This window comes from Mus pahari, chromosome 12, assembly GCF_900095145.1.
Source record: "Mus pahari chromosome 12, PAHARI_EIJ_v1.1, whole genome shotgun sequence".
Lineage (NCBI taxonomy): Eukaryota > Metazoa > Chordata > Mammalia > Rodentia > Muridae > Mus > Mus pahari.
This window is the reverse complement of record NC_034601.1, coordinates 24,601,126-24,619,163: the sequence shown is the minus strand read 5'-3', so window position 1 is coordinate 24,619,163 and position 18,038 is coordinate 24,601,126. Positions and strand designations below refer to the sequence as shown.

The following is an 18,038-nucleotide window of genomic DNA, read 5'->3' as shown; positions in this document are numbered from 1 at the left end:
AAAACAGGAGAGAACGGGCTGAGCACCGACCGGCATTCACCTCTCTGTCTCCTGACCGGACTCAGTGTGACCCAGCGGCACTGGGCTCTGTCTGTCTGTCCTCCATGCCTTCTGCACCCATCTGGATGTAATCTCAGACCCTGAGCCAAAATAAGCACTTCCTTATTTAAATTACATGCGTCGGGTGTTTTGTCACAGCACTGAAACTAGGACAGCACAAAACTCCAATGTAAACACGGGTGGACCAGAATTTAGTGAACTGGGTAATTGGATTTCATTCTGTCTATTTCACAGGTTTGCAGAGTTCAGGCCAGGGGTGTTTCTTTCACTGATTACGGTTACCATCCAATTTGTGCTTAAATGCCCTCAGAGGAGGAAATTTGCCAGAAGCGAGCCATTTCCTTCTAAGGCAGTTCTGTGGAACAAAACAAAACAAGCCGACGAGCTCTTTGTTATGTTAAATTGAAATATGCTTCCATTAATGTCACTCCATTAGTTAAACTTCTTTTGCCTTCTGGGGCCACCCATCCAAAGTGTACTTCTGTCATCCTCATTTCCATAACTCATGCATTTTAGAGTTCTTCCTAGTTGGCTTCTCTATCCTCAGGCCCCAGGTAGCTCTTTCTCAGCCTCCCATGCTTATTTCTTCTGCAGCTCTTCATGTGACACAGTCCTTTGACATCAGCCTCAGGTCTCAGAAAAGCATTAATGCTTGGTGGCTTAAGGAAGCCACCATCTCTTGGTGTGCTTGTCCTTTTGAAATCCACAGAGATTCTGGGATTGAGGGGCACTGGCCAGGAAGGGTGACATAGGGAAATTGCCACTTTCTGTCACTAAGGTCATTGCAGAAAGGAGTCCAGAGACTAGTGATACCACCTGGTGATAGATCTGTCCGATTTTGGCTTTATCTTCGTCTTTGTTATTGTCATCATTGTTATCATCGACATCATCATCATCATCGATTATATGTACTGATTACTTACCATATTCAATTCTCAATATTAAACATGTTGTCACAGGGTTGGGATGAGGCAGGACAACACTATGCAGTCCATGCTGGCCTGGAACTTATTGTTTATCCCAGGCTGGTCTTGAACTTGGTATTCACTGTCTTAAACTCTCCAAAGCTGAAATTATATGTGCATGCCACCACACATAGCTACTAGCTAAGCATTTTAATGGGATTCTTATTTTAAAATTTTAATAATTTTGTTAGGTATGAGTAATGCTCTTAACTAATTGTGGAAAGAATAAAGGTTTTGTTGCTCTCCATGGTTAGTTGGTTAGTGCTTGCAAACCATGGGTAAAATATGACCAAATTGCTCTTTAAAATTTCAGTGAAAAACAGCCACCCTGACTTATTAACGTAATCTCTGTCTACTTTGCAGCAGAAATGAATGCTGTGATGAGGACTGTATGGCCCACAGGGCTGAAAATAATTTTATTTCTTTTAAACATTTAAAAAAGATATTTAATTTTTTTCATACAACGCATTTTGAGAATATTCTTTTCCCCTCCTCCAACTCCTCCCAGATTTTCTACACTTTTCTACTTATCTAACATTTTGTTCTCTCTTTCTTTTAAAAAATAATTTATTTACTTTTATTTTATGTACATTGGTGTTTGAGGGTGTCAGGTTCCCTGGAGATGGAGTTACAGTTTTGAGTTGCCATGGGGCTGCTGGGAATTGAACTCAGGACCTCTCAAAGAGCAGCCAGTGCTCTTAACCGCTGATCCATCTCTCTAGCACCCATGTTCTCTCTTTCTTAACACCTCCAATTTAAGGCATGCAAACAATCGAAATCCACATACACAAACCAAACCAAACCAAACCAAACCAAACCAAACCAAACCAAACCAAACCAAACCATGCCCCCCAAATATGGAGTCCATTTTGTTTTGGCCAGCCCCTCCTCTTCTGAGCCGCGCGGGGAGGACATTGACGAAGATACCCACTTCCAGGCTGATGCTGAGTCTCTCACCCTCTGCCCATTTCCAAGCATGGGTCTCTATGTTAATTACCGTCTACTTCTTGAAGAAGAAAGCTTCTCTGATGAGAGCTGAGTGATGCTCTAATCTATGAGTATAAGAAAGTGTCAATTCCTCCTCCTCCTCCTTGCTGTGCTCCTTCAGCAGACTAACAGTAGCAGGTTTCCTAGGGCCTGTGACCTATATAGTCTCAGGTCATTGACCACCTTAACAGTGTCTGTCAGGTACAGGTTCCAGCTCGTGGAGCGGGCCTTAAATCTCACCTCCCCACAAAGTGATTGATTACTCGTTAACAAATTTACCATCATTGCATCAATATCTCTTTCAGACAAGTCACTGTTGTAGACTTCAGGGTTTGTCGCTGGTTAATGTTGACCCTAACTTGAAAGTAGCTTCTTATTGGCATTTGGAAAAAAAAAAAAGTTTGTTGGCCCAGGTTCGTTATGTTTTTGCTCCAAATTGATCCTAATCATTATTATTATTCTACTTTTTCTTTATTGCTGCTGTCATTTGCTTCTTAGGCTCATTCAAGTGTTTTTACCTACACACACTGTTTAACAGAGCTGGAGGGACCTGAGCTGGGGTGTATGGAAGGATCCATTTTGATCCAGGAGCTTCCTCTTCCTGTCCTCTGTGCTTCTCACTTCTCAACAGATATAGACCTGCAGGAGCTGATGTTCATCTGTTCTTCATTTAGCCGATTCCCAGAAACTTCACCTTTTGAAACAGGGCTGTTGTCTGTGGCCAAAGACCTATGGAACTCTACCCCTTAAACATGGAATTCTAAAGATAAAAAAGTCACTCAAAAATAGCCTGCTCCAACTCTTTCTTTTTTTCTTTTCACTTTGGTTTGTAAAGACACTAAGAGAGGCACACTTAGCTGTAAGAAATGAGACAGGGCAATCTCATGTAGCCTGTGTCGAGATTTCCTCATTGTAAAGACCTGGCAAAATGTCATTCAATAATGTAGTCAGAGTAGGGTAATTCTAGGTTAATTCAGGTTGCCTTTTCAGAGCTGCACCCACTTGCTTCCCTTCTGTATCGTTTCCTTAAGCTCTGGCAAAAATACATTCTCTGTTCCTGTAATTTCACCATTTCAACAGTGTTACATAAATGTAACCACATGGTTATATAAGTTTTTAAGAGAACTTTATTTTTTATTTTATCTATAGTATGCTTTTAATTGAAGCAGAGTTACATTCTTTAATCCCCTGGATTGCTAAATAGTATTTCGTGGTGCCATAGTTTGGTTAATAGTCACCCATTGAAGACCTTCTGTTTGTTTTCAGGTGTAGTTTGCAGATATTTTTCTCTTTCTTATCCTCTTCTCCACAGGCTCTTTCATAAAGAAAATGGTCTTATTTTTTAGAAATCCACTGTCATAGTTAGAATTCACTGTCAATGTGACAAAGCCTAGAACCACCTGACAAAGAGTCTCAATTGAGTCGGCATCCATTTGATCTCTGGGCATGTCTGTGAGGGACTTTCTTGATTATTAATTGATGTGGGGAAGCCCAGCCCGCTCTAGGCAGCACCCTCTTAGTCAGGAGGTCCTGGACTGCATAAGCAAGCTGGCTAAACAGGAGTCTCTGAGTGAGTCAGAGAGTGAATCAGCCAGCAGCTTTCCTTCAAGGTTTCTGCTTCAGGTTCCCGCTGAGTTCCTGTCCTGACTTCCTTTAGTAATAGACTGTGACCTAGATCCCTGAGCCAAGGAAACCCTTTATCCCCCAAGCTGATTGTGGTGAGAATGTTTTATGACAGCCACAGAGAGGTCATGAGGACAATCCACGACATGATATTTCCCTTCATCTCTAGTGTTTTAGGGAAAGTCTCGCTGGGCACTGAGGGAGTGTTGATGGTCTTGTGGGGTTCTGGATGCCAGCATGGATTGGTAGCGGGAGTAGGGGTGGTGGGGAAGGAAAGCAGGGGGCTTCTGCCAAAGTTGTGGCTCTCTGCATGTCCTTTGAAGATAAAATAATTCCTAGTCAAAGAATTCTTTCCTTTCTCCTAGTCTTGGTTTTATCCAATCTCCCTCCAAGTTTTATGTTTCATACTGTAGTGCGAGACCTGTTATGAGTTACTACTGTTTGTATAAGGTGCGATAATCAGGCTGAGGTTGTTATGCCTCCACCTCTGCCGCCAATGTCCAAGTGCTTGAGCCCTCACTGTTGAAGAGCTTTCTCCTTGATGGAGTTCCTTTTTTTTTTTGTACACGTGGTGTCAGAAGTCAACTGGGTGTGTCTATGTAAGTCAGTTCTTCAGTGTTCTACTCTGTTCTGTTGATACGCATGTCAATGCCGTGAATGTCTATGTAGGTTAGTTCTTCAGTGTTCTACTCTCTTCCGTTGATACGCATGTCAATGCTGTGAAGCCTTGGTTATGGCAGCTAATTAAACAGATCTTAAGATCGAGTGGACGGATTACTACCAGTTCATTCTTATTTTTTTCAAAATAATTTTGTCTGTGATAGTTTATAAATTTTAAAATTCTTTCTAAATTTTAGAATTGTCTTGTTTGTATTTATAAAATACCCCTTCAATTTGAGTAAGTACCACATTAGGCTTATCTATCTGTTTGGGAAGAATGAAATCTTCACTTGGTTGAGTTTTCAAAACTACGTATCACCCTTCACTTTAGTTAGATCTTTGTATTTTCTGAGACTTATAATTCTTTGAGCGATTTTTACATAGTTTTGAATTTTTAATTCCAGTGCTCTCTCTCACGTCACTGTCAGAATACAGAATATAATTATGCCTAAGTGTTTGCCTTGTATTTTTGTGAACCCCCTTTAAAATTTTAGGACTTTTTGGGGTAGATTTTCTTTGCAGAAATTTACATGTGAAAACAGGGGAAAGTTTATTTCTGTGTGCCATTTATTTCCCTATTTGTTTAGCTATAAATTCTAGCACAAAGTTGGATTATCAGGGGACAGACTTGATATATTTGTTTTGTTTCTGATTTACATGGCAGCATTCCACCCCTTAGCATTAAACACAGTCACTACAGGTTGTTTAAAAGATGTTCCCTGTCAAATTAAAAACATTCTATTTTGCTCATACTTTTCTAAGAACTTTGGTTAGTAATATGTATGCAATTTCCACTTTTTTAAAAAAAATATTGATTGGTAGGCTAATGTGGTTTTTGTTCCTCAGTCGGTTAACATGATGGTCTATTAAATTAACATAGATTGATTTTATTTTACATATTGAAGATGCCCCCCTTGGGTTAAACCCCCTTTAGTTATAATTCTATTACTAATTCCAAACTCTCTGCTAATGTTTTGTTAAATACATTCATTTCTACATTTCTGAGGAGTACTGTTTTATAGGTCACTTTGTGGGATCACACACGCCCCTTGCCCATGTAAGAGGAAACGAGTGACAGGTCCAGGCTTGTGTGAGTAACTCAAGCTCAGTGGGTTCATGAGTGACATGGGTCCTGTGTAGAAGACAGGCTGTAACGCTGTTCTCCAGCCTCTGCTGCTTACGTTCTTTCCTTCCCTGATTCTGCGATGTTCTGAGTCTTGGAGAGTTTAGCACTGAGCACATTACAGCGAGGTATTCTCTGCATGTTGGTCAGTTGTGAGTTTCATGGGTGTTAACTGTTGACCACTGCAAGAATAACTTCTTTCTAAATGAAGGCTGAGAGCAACACTGATCTGCCCACATTAAATATTCAGAAAGAGGTGTTAGCGTCTTCAACTACAATTATTGATTTTTCATTCTGTTTTAAATTTCCGTCATGTGTCTTTTTGTTTTTTCTTTATAGTTTCCCAGGTCTGTTTGGTGCATACTCATTTTCTTAGTTAAGAGTTTCTATTGCTATGAAGAGACACCATGACCACAGCAACTCTTACAAAGGAAAATAGCTTGGGCTGGTTTATGGTTCAGGGATTTAGCTCATTGTCACCATGGCAGCAAGCATGGTATCATGCAGGCAGACATGGCGCTGGAGAGGTAACTGAGATTTGGATTGGATTGGCAGCAGAGAGTGAAAGAGAGTGGGCGGAGTGTGGGACTGGGTCTTGCTTGAGCACTTGACACCTCAAAACTCACCACTAGTGACATGCTTCCTGCAACAAGGCCACATCTCCTAATAGTGCCACTCTCCATGGGTCTATAGGGGCCATTTTCATTCCGACCAACAGAAATATGTAGGTTTGCTATGTATTCTTGAAGGACCATCCCTGTTGTCTTTATATAACTTCCCTTTCAGTTTCTGGTAATTGTTTTGTGGTGAGAAGTGTTACTGATCTCAAGTCACAGCCACGTTTATCTCCTTCTGACTGTCTACCTAGTACAACTCTTATTTTTTTTTAAAAGATATATTTAGTTTATCTTATGTGTGAGCGTGTTATGGTGTGTTTTTCTTAGTGGCATATGTGTGCGGTGGAAAGCAGCAGTCCATCTTCAGTTCTAATGTAGGATGTGAAAAGCTCCTCGGTTGATCTGCTTCGGGCCTCCAGTTTTCCCATGGTGGTTTTCTATGCAATGACCAGGGTTTTTGGCCGGGAAGAACATAGAAAACCAAGATTACTCCATGCTTTCAGAATTACAAATCTCAACGTTTCCCCCTCTAAAACATTTTTTTAATTTATATTTTATCCAGGCACAGAATATTATTGGATTGATAGCATATTTCTTGGTTCTGGCATTTTAAGCATTTGTTCACATTTTCTTTAAGCTTTTCTTTTTTTTTTTTTTCCATATAAACTTTTTTCTGTGTTATTGAACTCAAACTTTGTTCATCTTAACAAGCTATAATTATTTCCTTGGGCCACTAAAATTTATTATATGTAAATTTAACAATTGAATCGCATTCTATGTTGTGGAGGATTCATGGTTTGTTCAACCTTTTTGAAGTGCTGGGATGTCAAATTCTTTCCAGTTTGTGTGCATGCATTTTCCTTACATTTAAAATATTTATGGACACATACCACTTTGTTGCTCCTTAAGAGAGGTGCCTGGTAGCAATGACTGTTTCACGGTACTGTAAATTATGAATACTTTCAAGGCTATTAGGTGTTTGCCTGCTGCTTGCCTGAAGCCAGTGCCACTTTTTGGGTGGTGGTTTGGATGTGAATGGCTCCCATAGACTCATAGATTTGAAGGCGTGGTCCCTAGTTGGTTGAATTGTTATGGAACGAATTAGGAGATGTGGTCTTGTTGGAGAAAGGTGTGTCCCTGGGAGCTTTGAGGTTTCAAAAGCTCCTGCCTGGCTCTGTCTCTCTTTGACTTGGGCTTGTGGCTCAGATGTAAACTCCCAACTACTGCTCCAGTGCCATGCCTGCCTGCCTGCTGCCATGTTCTCCCCATGATGATAATGGACTCACCCTCTGAAACTGTAAGCTAGGCCCCAACAAAACACTTTCTTTCATACGTTGCTTTGGTCATGGTGTCTTTTCACAGTGATAAAAAGATAACTAAGATAATTATCTTTATGCATCTTTTATGATCCACTTTCAGCATTTGCCGAAGAGTTTTGTGCAACTTAATAGGTTAAAATATAACCTCATGTTTATAAGCCATTCAAGGTTGATAAAGACCTATCGTTTGCAAGTTTCTATAATGGGTGCTTAATGTGTGTGCTGCATACAAAGTGGAGAAAGGAATGTCTTGTTGGGGGTTATGGCATGTGTCCATAACACTAGTTCTTGGGAGGTGGAGGTAGAAGTTCTGGAAAATTCACAACCGTCTAGGGTATGTAATCAGTTCCAGATCAGCCTGGACTATGGTCTCAAGAAAAATATAAAAATTAAAAACAAAAGCAAGAAAAATCAGTCAAATAATAAGAAACCCCAAAAGTCAAACCAAGCAAAAAAAGGTATGTTCTTATCAACAAGGAACCAAAATGTAGGAACAGTATCAGGTAGTAAGTATGAACACTTATCACACATTAGGCACTGTTAGCATTTTATGTAAAGCACATTATTTAATTCTCAAAGGAACCATTTGGGAAAGGAGCCACTCTCATTGTGGGAAGCAACTCTCATTGTGTTCCCACAGGCATCCATCAAATGCCACTGTGAGAAGAAGTGGCTTTAACACTGGGCTGGAAATATCTTCTTCTCTGGCCCTATCTTAGGATGTTCAGGGTGACAGCCCAGGGATGTGTATTTTCATAAGTGCTCATGTGACGAGGTACGTGGTTTATAGTCCTAACTTTAGGCCCACTAGTAAGGCTATGGCTTGGATATAGGAGCTGAATGACCACAGAATGAGGAATCATTGTTTTCACAAGGGCAGGGAATTCATTATCTGTGGAAAGTTATTTCTTCAGTGTCTAGCAGCTAGATGGGGTGGGAGGTTCTGACTCTCTGCATTCTTGTCTTATAAGCAGCTATCCCACTGAGAGAGGCTAGGACTCAACACACTTGGACTACATTTGTGCATCCCTGCAAATCCTCTTGATAAGAACTCTGGTAAAATGTTCATGCCTCATGTTGTCTTCTCTCAGCTTTACACAATGCCCAAATGGTACCGACTTAACAAATGTATTGGCTCCCTGCAGCCTGCATACTGAAGAGGTTTCAAGTCGAGATAATCTATTTCTGTCTCAAGAAGATGCCACCATAGTAGGAGGAACATGTACTTATTCAACTAATGCAAACACAAGTTCCAGTGTAAATTGGTCCAAATGCTATAGAAAACATGGTGGAGGGTCTTTAAAATATTAAAAAAGAAGTATTGTGTGATAGCCCTCACCCCGCAACCCCAAGTGAAGCCTGTAGTCTATCAGAGACCTGGCTATACTCTTTCCCACTTTCATTGCACCAGTGTGCACAATAGGTAAGAAATGACTATCGGCTGATAATATGGTACACATGTATAAGGCAATGTGATTCATCTGTCAAAGTATAAAATTGTTACTTATGATATCATGGGTAGAAGTGAAATCATAATGTTAAGTGAAATAAGCCACACGCAGAAGGATAAATACCGTATTTTTCACTCATATATGAAAGCTAAAAATGTTGGTCTGGATGTTTGGAATGTTACTTGGTGTTTGGAAGGACATGGCGGTAGGGGACAGAGAAGAGTTGGTCAACACACAGGAGAAAAAAAGGAGTGAGTGGTGTGTTTTATAGTACACCATAGTCACTGTAGTAACAACAATAGACCAGAGAATTCTGAATGCTTGCACCGCAGAGAAGTGAGTATTTGAGACTCTGAAGATGCTAATTGGCTGGCTTGGATCATTGCACGTAGTCTACGCGAGTCAAAAATCCACACTGCCTTATTAGTATGAACAATCACCAAGAATCAACTGACGAAATACCACAAGTTCTACGCAAGACATGCATTGGTCAGACTTTAACCCCCATGACACAAAACGCCGGAGCAAAACAACTTGGGGTGGGTGGTTTTGATTTGGCTCATCACGGTGACCAGAGAATGTCCTCAGTGTTTGACCTTTTCTGTTTCCCCTGTGTATTTCATGCCCATGGGATGCTGTTGTCCATATCCAGGCTGTCTGCTCCTCTTGGTTAATCCCTCATAGAAACACCCAGAGTAGCGCTTACCTTAGTGTTCTAGGGACTGCTCAATCCAGTCAGGTTGACAGTCAGCATCAGGCATCACAGTAGCTGAAGGCATCTCTGAGTAAATACTGTTAACACGTTTCTCTCCCGTTCTTCTCCCTTTCCTTTTCTAGCTTCCCTTGCCTTTCTTTCTCTTCCCTTCTTTGTGTACATCTATTATGTACAAGTCCGCATTCCGTGTATCAGATACGCCAAGAGAAGTCCCGGGTCCAAACTGGTAGAGGAAAGAGTGTGGGCCACCCCTCTGTGGCCACAGCATGTGTTGGCATCAGTACCTCCTAAACCTATGACATTGCATAGGCGACAGCGTGACCCTGCTGCCAAGACTACAGGCACCATATTCCCAGAATCCACGTGGCTCACCTCCCACCTTTACTTGCGTTACGTCATTTTCCATATGAATAAGGGGAAAACCCCTCTCCCTCCCTCTCTCTCTTTCCTCCTTCTCTTTCTGCTTTCTCTTTCGTTTTCTCCTTCTCTTTCACCTTTCTCTAACCCTCCCAATAAACCTCTCACACTGTTTGGGCCCAGTGTGCTGTGCTCAGAGTCAAGCCGCTATTTTAACACATCAGCATGCAAGTCCTGCATGAGCAAAGCCTTATTTGAAAGAAGTGTTGATGGATGAGCAGGAGTAACAAGCCCCATGGGAAAAAGGGCCCTGGAAGCCAAGGAGACCCAGTGTTCGAAGATTTCGAGATGTTAAGGAAGAAAATACACTCTGTTCTAAGAACTGAATGGAGCTTGGTGACACGATGCACAGTGTGCCTCTGAGTGTGGTGGAGTGGGATGGGGAGAACAGAGAGCTGAGATCGAAACGGTAAGTGGGAAGATAAGACAGGACCTTTTATCTGCTGCACGGTGACGGAGGGGTTTGAAGTCCGTGGTCAGCCGCACTGCTTTGCTCTGGTTTTATGGGAAAAAGCAAGCAAAGCCCAACATCTCACGAAAGCCAATAGGCTGAGACAACTTAGGACTCCGGTGAGGAACGGAAATCAGTTATGTCTGGGGAAGAACAGGACGAAGCAGTCTGAACAGCCTCAGATAAGGACTGCCCTGGGTGCAATGGTGGAGGAGGGAGCCTTGCCCTCCAAGCAAGGGAGGACAGCTGCTTGAGACACACAGAGAACAGAATCAATAGATCTCAGGCTAATTCCGTGGTTGGGGAAGGAGGACGAGGGGAGAGGGAATTCCTAGAGTTCTCAGTCACATCTGGCCAGGTCGTGCTGATTCAGAAAGGAGGGTGGTGCAGGTAACGTGCTTAGCTCTGACTTCTGATTTATTCTTATTCAGGAAGGACCATGAAGGAAGTTGCTTTTGCAGGGTACATTTTTAAAAATCAAATTACACTGATTCTCTCTCTCTCTCTCTCTCTCTCTCTCTCTCTCTGTATGTGCATGCACCTACGTGTGACATGCATGACACATGTGTGAACATCAAAAGACAACTTGCAGAAGTTGTTTCCTTCTGCCACATGAGTCCTGAAGATTAAACTCAGGCTGTCAGGGCTTGGGGACAAGTATCTTTCTGGCCTGAGCTGACTGGCTGCTACCCTACCCCCACCTTCTTTTTAAAAAAAAAGATAGGATTTCAATACAAAGTCTAAGTTGGCTCCGAATTCATGATGCTCCTGCCTCAGCTTCCTGGTTGCAAGAGTGTGCTGCTTCTCTTGCTCCTGAGGAGTACTTTTAAAGATTGCTTCAATATGTTTTTATTTTTCCTGAGAGAAGGCACAGGGGCTGGAAAAATGAAAAGCAATCGCCAAGACAAGGCTGAATGCACAGAGGTGGGCAGACCGCCCCAGGACAGCAGAGCGGTTACAACAACAGTTCTGTCCAGTTTGACCTGATTCTACAAAAGGCGAGAAAGGGAAGCTACTGTGTTGCCAGCAATGCAGAAGGGCAAGCTCCCCCTTCTCCCTGCACTGGGGAGCACTGGAAACCCTGGGGTTCTTTGTTGTTGTTGTTGTTATTTTGAAAGGTGCCTTAAACAATACGGCTTCTATTACCATGCACTCCTAAAAAATACAAATGTCTTCCCAGGCTGGACAAATACTGTTTATGAAATGGGTAAGCAGTCCCCTAAGATCTGCAGAGAGGGAGAGGGAGGAGGAGGGAGAGGGAGGAGGAGGGGGGAGGGAGGAAGGGGGAGGGGGGAGGGGGGAGGGTAAATAGTAACTTATGGATCTGGGTCAGGTCCATACCCAAACTGGCAACACGGTAGACACGAGGCCTGTTAGGAGAAGCACCATTCAGGATTCTCTTCTATTTGGAGTGAGAGGAGGACATGAGATCAGCTTTTCTGAGCACACTGTACTACTGGCTGAAGCACACACTGGACCAAGGAGGAAGGGTAGGGTGACTTGTGTGACAGAAACTGGCAGTGACAACCCTGCCAAGGGAGAGCACTGTGGCCCACGAGAGCTTCCCACACATGCGGTGCACACGAACAGTTTTTTCTGAGTGGGCGTTGGAATGCACAAAAGTTTGGCTCCCTTCAGTCAGCACTCTCCAAAGGCCTTGAGTGTCTCACAGCTTTCTCCAGTGGCCTGGCCACGTAGGCCTTTCCCAGTATGGATGCTTCTGTCTCAAATGAGGGAAGAACCATGAAGGCTCTCCTACATTCTATGCACTTGTGGGACCCCTCTTCCATGTCAAACTGCTGGTGGTGTGTGCCACAGGACCTGGTCGTGAAGTGTTCCCCACACCACACAGGCTGCACTAGTAAGGCTGCTTGCTAGCATGGGCTTTCAGGGCTGATACAGGCCAGAGTGGCTCACACAGGTTTCCCCACACTGCTTACACTCAGAAGGCCTCTTTCCAGTGCATCCTCTTTGATGAAGGATGCTACTGCTGTCTTTTAAGCACTTCCTACACTCCTTGTGCCCATAGAGTCTTTCTCTAATATTCCCGAGCCACATGAGGGTAGACAGAGCTCTGAAGGCCTTCCCACACTTGCTGTGCAGTAAGGGTGTTCTCTAGTGCAGAGCAAGAGCTTTCTTTGTGGATTTTAACCCTCATGCACTGTGCCTGAAAGGGTTTTATTTCCTGGGTGCATCTTTAGGTGCTTCTGCAGTGTATAGAGATAACTGAAGGCTTTCACACACTAATTACACATGTGAGTATTACTGCACGGAGAGGTTTTTCATAACTAACTGGGGTTGCGTTCTCCTTGGGGGTCTTCTTGCCTGTTCTGCAAATGAAGTGTCTCCAATCAGATCGAGTTGGCAGGTGACTGAGGCAGGGAAAGGCCCTTGGAAGCTGGTCCCAGAGTCATCGCATTTGATGGGCTTCTGTGGACTGTGGGCAACCTGATGGTGTCCATGGGTAAGCTGGGAGGAAAGATGATTGACGCTCATTGATCCTACACAGTTTTTCTCTTGTAGGGGGATCCCTGGTCCTGGGGGTCTGTGGTGTCTGGGTTATCTTGCCAGGTTCTCCGCATTCAGGATTTCTCTGATACTTGTTTACAAGGCGTTTCCTCATCTCCCACTGGACAGGGACAACCCAGAGCGTAATGAGCGCAGAGTTCTCGGTCACCACCTCAACATACAGGATCTGGGTCACATTAAGAAGTTCCTGTCCCTCTTGGGAGAAATATATGGTCACATCTTCAAACAACACTGGGCTCTGACATGATCTTTTACTGCTCCACTTAGGTGGGTCAAGCCCTGAGATTCTTACAGGACGGATGAAATGGTTGTCGCTCTATCATCAAACAGTTTGGTCTCTATCTAATTTACAGTATGACAGTATTTAAGTATTATCATGCCCTTCTGGGGGCCACCGTATGAAAACAATTTCAAAACACCATTCTAAGGAAACTCTTAATTTGTGTGCTTTAGAGTCAAACTTCAAAAGCCGTATTAGTGTGTGTGTGTGTTTGATTTGTGTGTCCATATATGTGTTTGATATTGTTTGTATATTTGTGTGTGCTTGACATGTCTATGTATATATATGTGTGTATGTGTTTCCATATGTGTGTTTGATATGTGCACATGTATGTGTATTTATATGTGTGTATGTGCATGTTTGATATATGCATCCTTGTGTGTGTATGTTTGTATGTGTGTGTGTGAGAGAGAGAGAGAGAGAGAGAGAGAGAGAGAGAGAGAGAGAGAGAGAGAGAATATATGGAGAGTTGGAAAGTTGGAGGACAATTTGTGGTTTTGATTTTCTCTCCTACCTTTGCTTGGGTCTGGGTATTGAACTCAGTTTGCCTGGAGCCTGCATGCAGCAAGTCCTTTTTCCCTCTGAGCCATCATGCCAGCTCCAGAATCAAACTTTAATTAACACAAAATTGTATCTAAGTTTCTACTAGGACCCAAAATGACAGAACAAAAATTAAAAAATGAAAACTTAGATTACTTTTTCCTGTTCTCCTATGGGAATAAATGTAATTATTCCTAAACAAATAAACAAGTAGACAAAAACAAAAATAGAAGCAGCCGGAGATGAGGTCATGTTTCTGTTGTCTTTGTAGTACATCTGGAATCAGCAGGGTGTATCTCTTAGCATGTGAACTTCTATGGAAGACTGGCTCTTTTGTGAGGCAGCTCTGAGAACAAGGACAGAACTAGAATGAAGGAACCATTGGAAATACAAAAACCATAAGAGAGTGTCCTTACTGGGGAATATGGGGCATTAAATGCTACCCATTATGTAGCTATTAATATTACAATGTGTATATCCATATAAAAGCACATGAAATACATTGAGTTTAATAGATAATTGTAGATACCCACTCACCATCATGTTGGCACATGCCTTTTAATCCCAGCAATTGAGAGGCAGAGGCAGGTGGATTTCTGAGGTCTACAGAGTGTGTTCTAGGAGAGCCAGGGCTACACAGAGAAACCCTGTCTTGAAAAACCAAAAAAAAAAAAAAAGAACAATGCCAATACTGTTTAGAAAAAGCAGTTTCGAGCCCATTGCTGATGTCAGAAGGTGGCTTTGATATTAGGTGAATAGCCATTGACCTGTTGGAATGGTGAAATGCATGGACAAGCAAACAGCAGGATTGTGGTAGCAGTTTGGTAAGATAGAAAAAAAGACCATGCGTGAAGTTATCAATCAAGGCAAATTCTGCCAGTACAGCTTCCATGCTCGCAGGAGGGCAGCCTGAAAATGGAATAGGCTTCCTCAGAAAGTTGCGGTGGCTCTACTGCAGGTGAACGTGCCAGGAAAGCTCATGTTACAGATGTGGAGAAAGCAGTGCGTGGCCGTGTCCTCCTCATCTCTTATCCACTGCAGAGCTCATAAGAAGGTTTTCATCACTATCCTCCTGGGTCAGATGACTGATGATGGCTCAGGGGAAGACACAGTCATACTGGGGCAAAAAGCTTGTTATTGGAGTCGTTTTGCCACAGGTTAAGGAGTACTGGAGCCACGTTGGGTGTGATCATTTCTCCTCTGATGGTTTCTTTTCCTCTGTGTCCATTTGAAGAATGCTTGCAGGCTCGCAGCTCTCCTCTCTATAGCGGAGCTGCTTTGGACGTCTGTTAAGGAGTCACCAGATCCCAGCATAGGATTGTCCCTTCTGACTTTTGTCCAGTCTAGTAATAGTACCACCTACTTGCTTAGATCGAAAGTCTTACAATGGAGACTAGGCCTTTTATTCATGCAAAACTTTATCTAGACCTGCTGCGGTTTGCTCTGTGCCAGGGATTCAGCAATCAACATGATAGATGGAAGCTCTTCTTAGCTTTAAAATTCTGTATTATAGTAACACCACACACACACACACACACACACACACACACACAAATACACATACATAGACATACACAGAGATACACACACAGAGAGACACACATATAGGGACACACCCACAGACAAATACACACACAGACACATACATAGAGACACACATGCACACACACAAACATACAGACACATAGACACACATAGACACACACATACTTGCACACACACAGACATATACAAAAATACACAAACATACACATACACACAGAGATGCACAGAGAGAGGCACACACAGACACACAGACACATACACACACAAATACACAGACACATACACAGACACACACACACAGACACATATACACACAAACACATGTACACACAAACACACTGACAAACATACACATAAAAACAGACTCACACATAGACACACAGACAATACAGACACAGACACAGGTAGACAGACAAAAGTGCTTGAAATAAAAGTATCAGATGGAGATAAGGCTTGCCAGAGAGATAAGGAATGATGTGCTAGGGTAGGGAGTGGCTCTGTAACTGTTTCAGACTGTGGAGAGAAAAGTTGAGTGCTGTGGGGGACCAATTTACCAAGGTGTCCTTGAGAACTGATTACTCAACCCTATGTCCCCTTTCCTCACAATGACAGACTGTCTGAATGACATGCATACATCCTCGATCCCACTTCATTTATATGGTAGGTTGTTTTGGTTTTGATACAGGGATGATTATTCTGATTTACTTTAGCTGGGGAGGCACTTCCACATGATAAACTGACAAGTCATAAATCAGAAGCATCACCTTTAAGTGGGCTGCCTTTTTCCCGCACTCTGCTTCTCCTTGTGGGTTTTGGGTCAGCATACTGTGGCGACCTCAGGTACTGGCCTGCCTGTGCTCTTATTCTCTTACGACTCAAGTTTGGGATTGTATCATCATCATCATCACCATCATCATCATCATCGTTTTATTTTTCATACTCCTGGCACCAAATATGTCTATTTATCTCTTTTCATAGACTTAATCTCAGGAACTCAAATGATTCTCCTATAATTCAATCCAATTCTGACTTTAACTACCCAATGTGAGTTTCAGATTCCATGGACTTATAGGCTCAGTTGAATAAGAATGTCCCCACCTCAAAAGCCAATCACAAGGATGTGGTCCCCAGATTCCCCATACTTGGGTCTGTTTTGAATGTGATGTCATCTGGTTCCCATATGCCCTAAACATTTATGTTTGATAATGTGCTAGGATGGTTCACAAGACTTTGAAAAATGTTTGACTTTATTTATTGATATTTTGGGTTATTATAAAGGATAAAAATGAGCAGCCAGAAGAAACTATATGAGTGATCTCCAAGGGCCCCTCTTTGGTAGCTTGTGTCCCCATTGAGTTGAGACTGAGATCCTCTTGGCTGAGGCCATCATGTGTTTGTCAATCATGTGATGGAAGCTCTCTGATATTATCATTTGCGATCTTATGGTTTGCACTTCATAGACAAGGTTGACTTTGAACCCAGTCTCTAGCCATCACTCCATCCCCTGAGCCTACAGGTGAAACGGAAAATTCCATCTGTCGGGCCACCAACTCCCCCACTGAAGTCACCCCAAGTAACCCTAGCATTTCCAGAAGCCCGTGTTTATATCTCAGCATAAACTGAAGTGTGAGCAAGAGGGGCCCAGGCAGAATGAGAGCATACATTGCTATCACTTGGGAAATCCTTAGAGCTTTGGTTGCTTTATGTCAGGAACTGGGAATGTTTCTTGTACGAAGGACATGCCTAGGAAAAGGCGTTTCGATTTCAGCATTGCAGGTGAGCCTAGAAAATACCTTTTGCCCAGCATTGCCAGACCAGGAGATTAGACTTCTGTCTGCAGAAACCACTGTTGGTTTTGAGTGACTGCTGGGTGGTGTCTCTTGCTGATTTCTTCACACCCCTCAATTTGTTTGAAGCTTGTGAAAACCTGTTTAAGGGGAACCTAGAACTTGTCCGGGCAGCGTATCCATTAGCTCAGTTGTGACCAGTCAGCAAGTCTGGACGACACCTGCTAATAAGACTATCAGAGGGCTTGATCTTTATGAGAGGCGGGCTTATTAGATAGAAAGAATTTTAATTAGGAGGGTTTTGGCTTTGGTCCCTACGAGCTGGGTGACTCTAGGGTCATCCCTTCGCCTCCTTGAACCTGGTCTTTCTTATTCTGACCCATGGCCGGTGAGGCTTTCTGTCTAGGATTGTGAGAATGAGATGTATTTGGAAAAGTATATATTTCGAGTTTTGGGAGCACAATGAAAAGTTATTACTCACAGGAGCTGTGTGTCTGCATGTTCAGACCGAGTTTAGGTGGACAATCATCCACAGGCAAGGGTGTCAGTGGGTCAGATGGGTTGCCTTCCTAACAGCTAACTAGAGTGACAAAGAAGAGTTTCCAGAGTCCTGGACAACAGCCTCTGGGGCTAAGAACAGGGAATGGAGTAGTTAAAAGAAACTGGAGCCCCAAGCACATCCACCTGTTTTGCCAGCTTTCATAGTCAGAGCGTTGCCTGATACAGTGACCATAGGCTGTGGCCTCTGCCTCCGATGGCCTGAGAATGCTAAATTCGAGCAACCGCAAGAAGTCCATCCATGGCTGTGGACCAGAAAGGATGAGGTGTAGTTTGTAAGAAAATTTTCCTTTGAGTAGCCATTAGATGAAATAATATCTAAATCTTAGAATCTCAAATCCCTCCTAACCTAAAGTTATGAGCACAATGCTCTGTTTGGGACCTCCCCTCCCCTCCCCTCCCCTCCCCTCC

At 42.9% G+C, this 18,038-nt stretch overlaps 1 protein-coding gene across 3 annotated transcripts in view; it reads left to right on the top strand.

Moving 5' to 3' along the window:
- Atp13a4 (ATPase 13A4) overlaps window positions 1-18,038 on the top strand; it is a 132,103-nt gene that overhangs the window by 22,445 nt on the left and 91,620 nt on the right. The window lies entirely within an intron of this gene.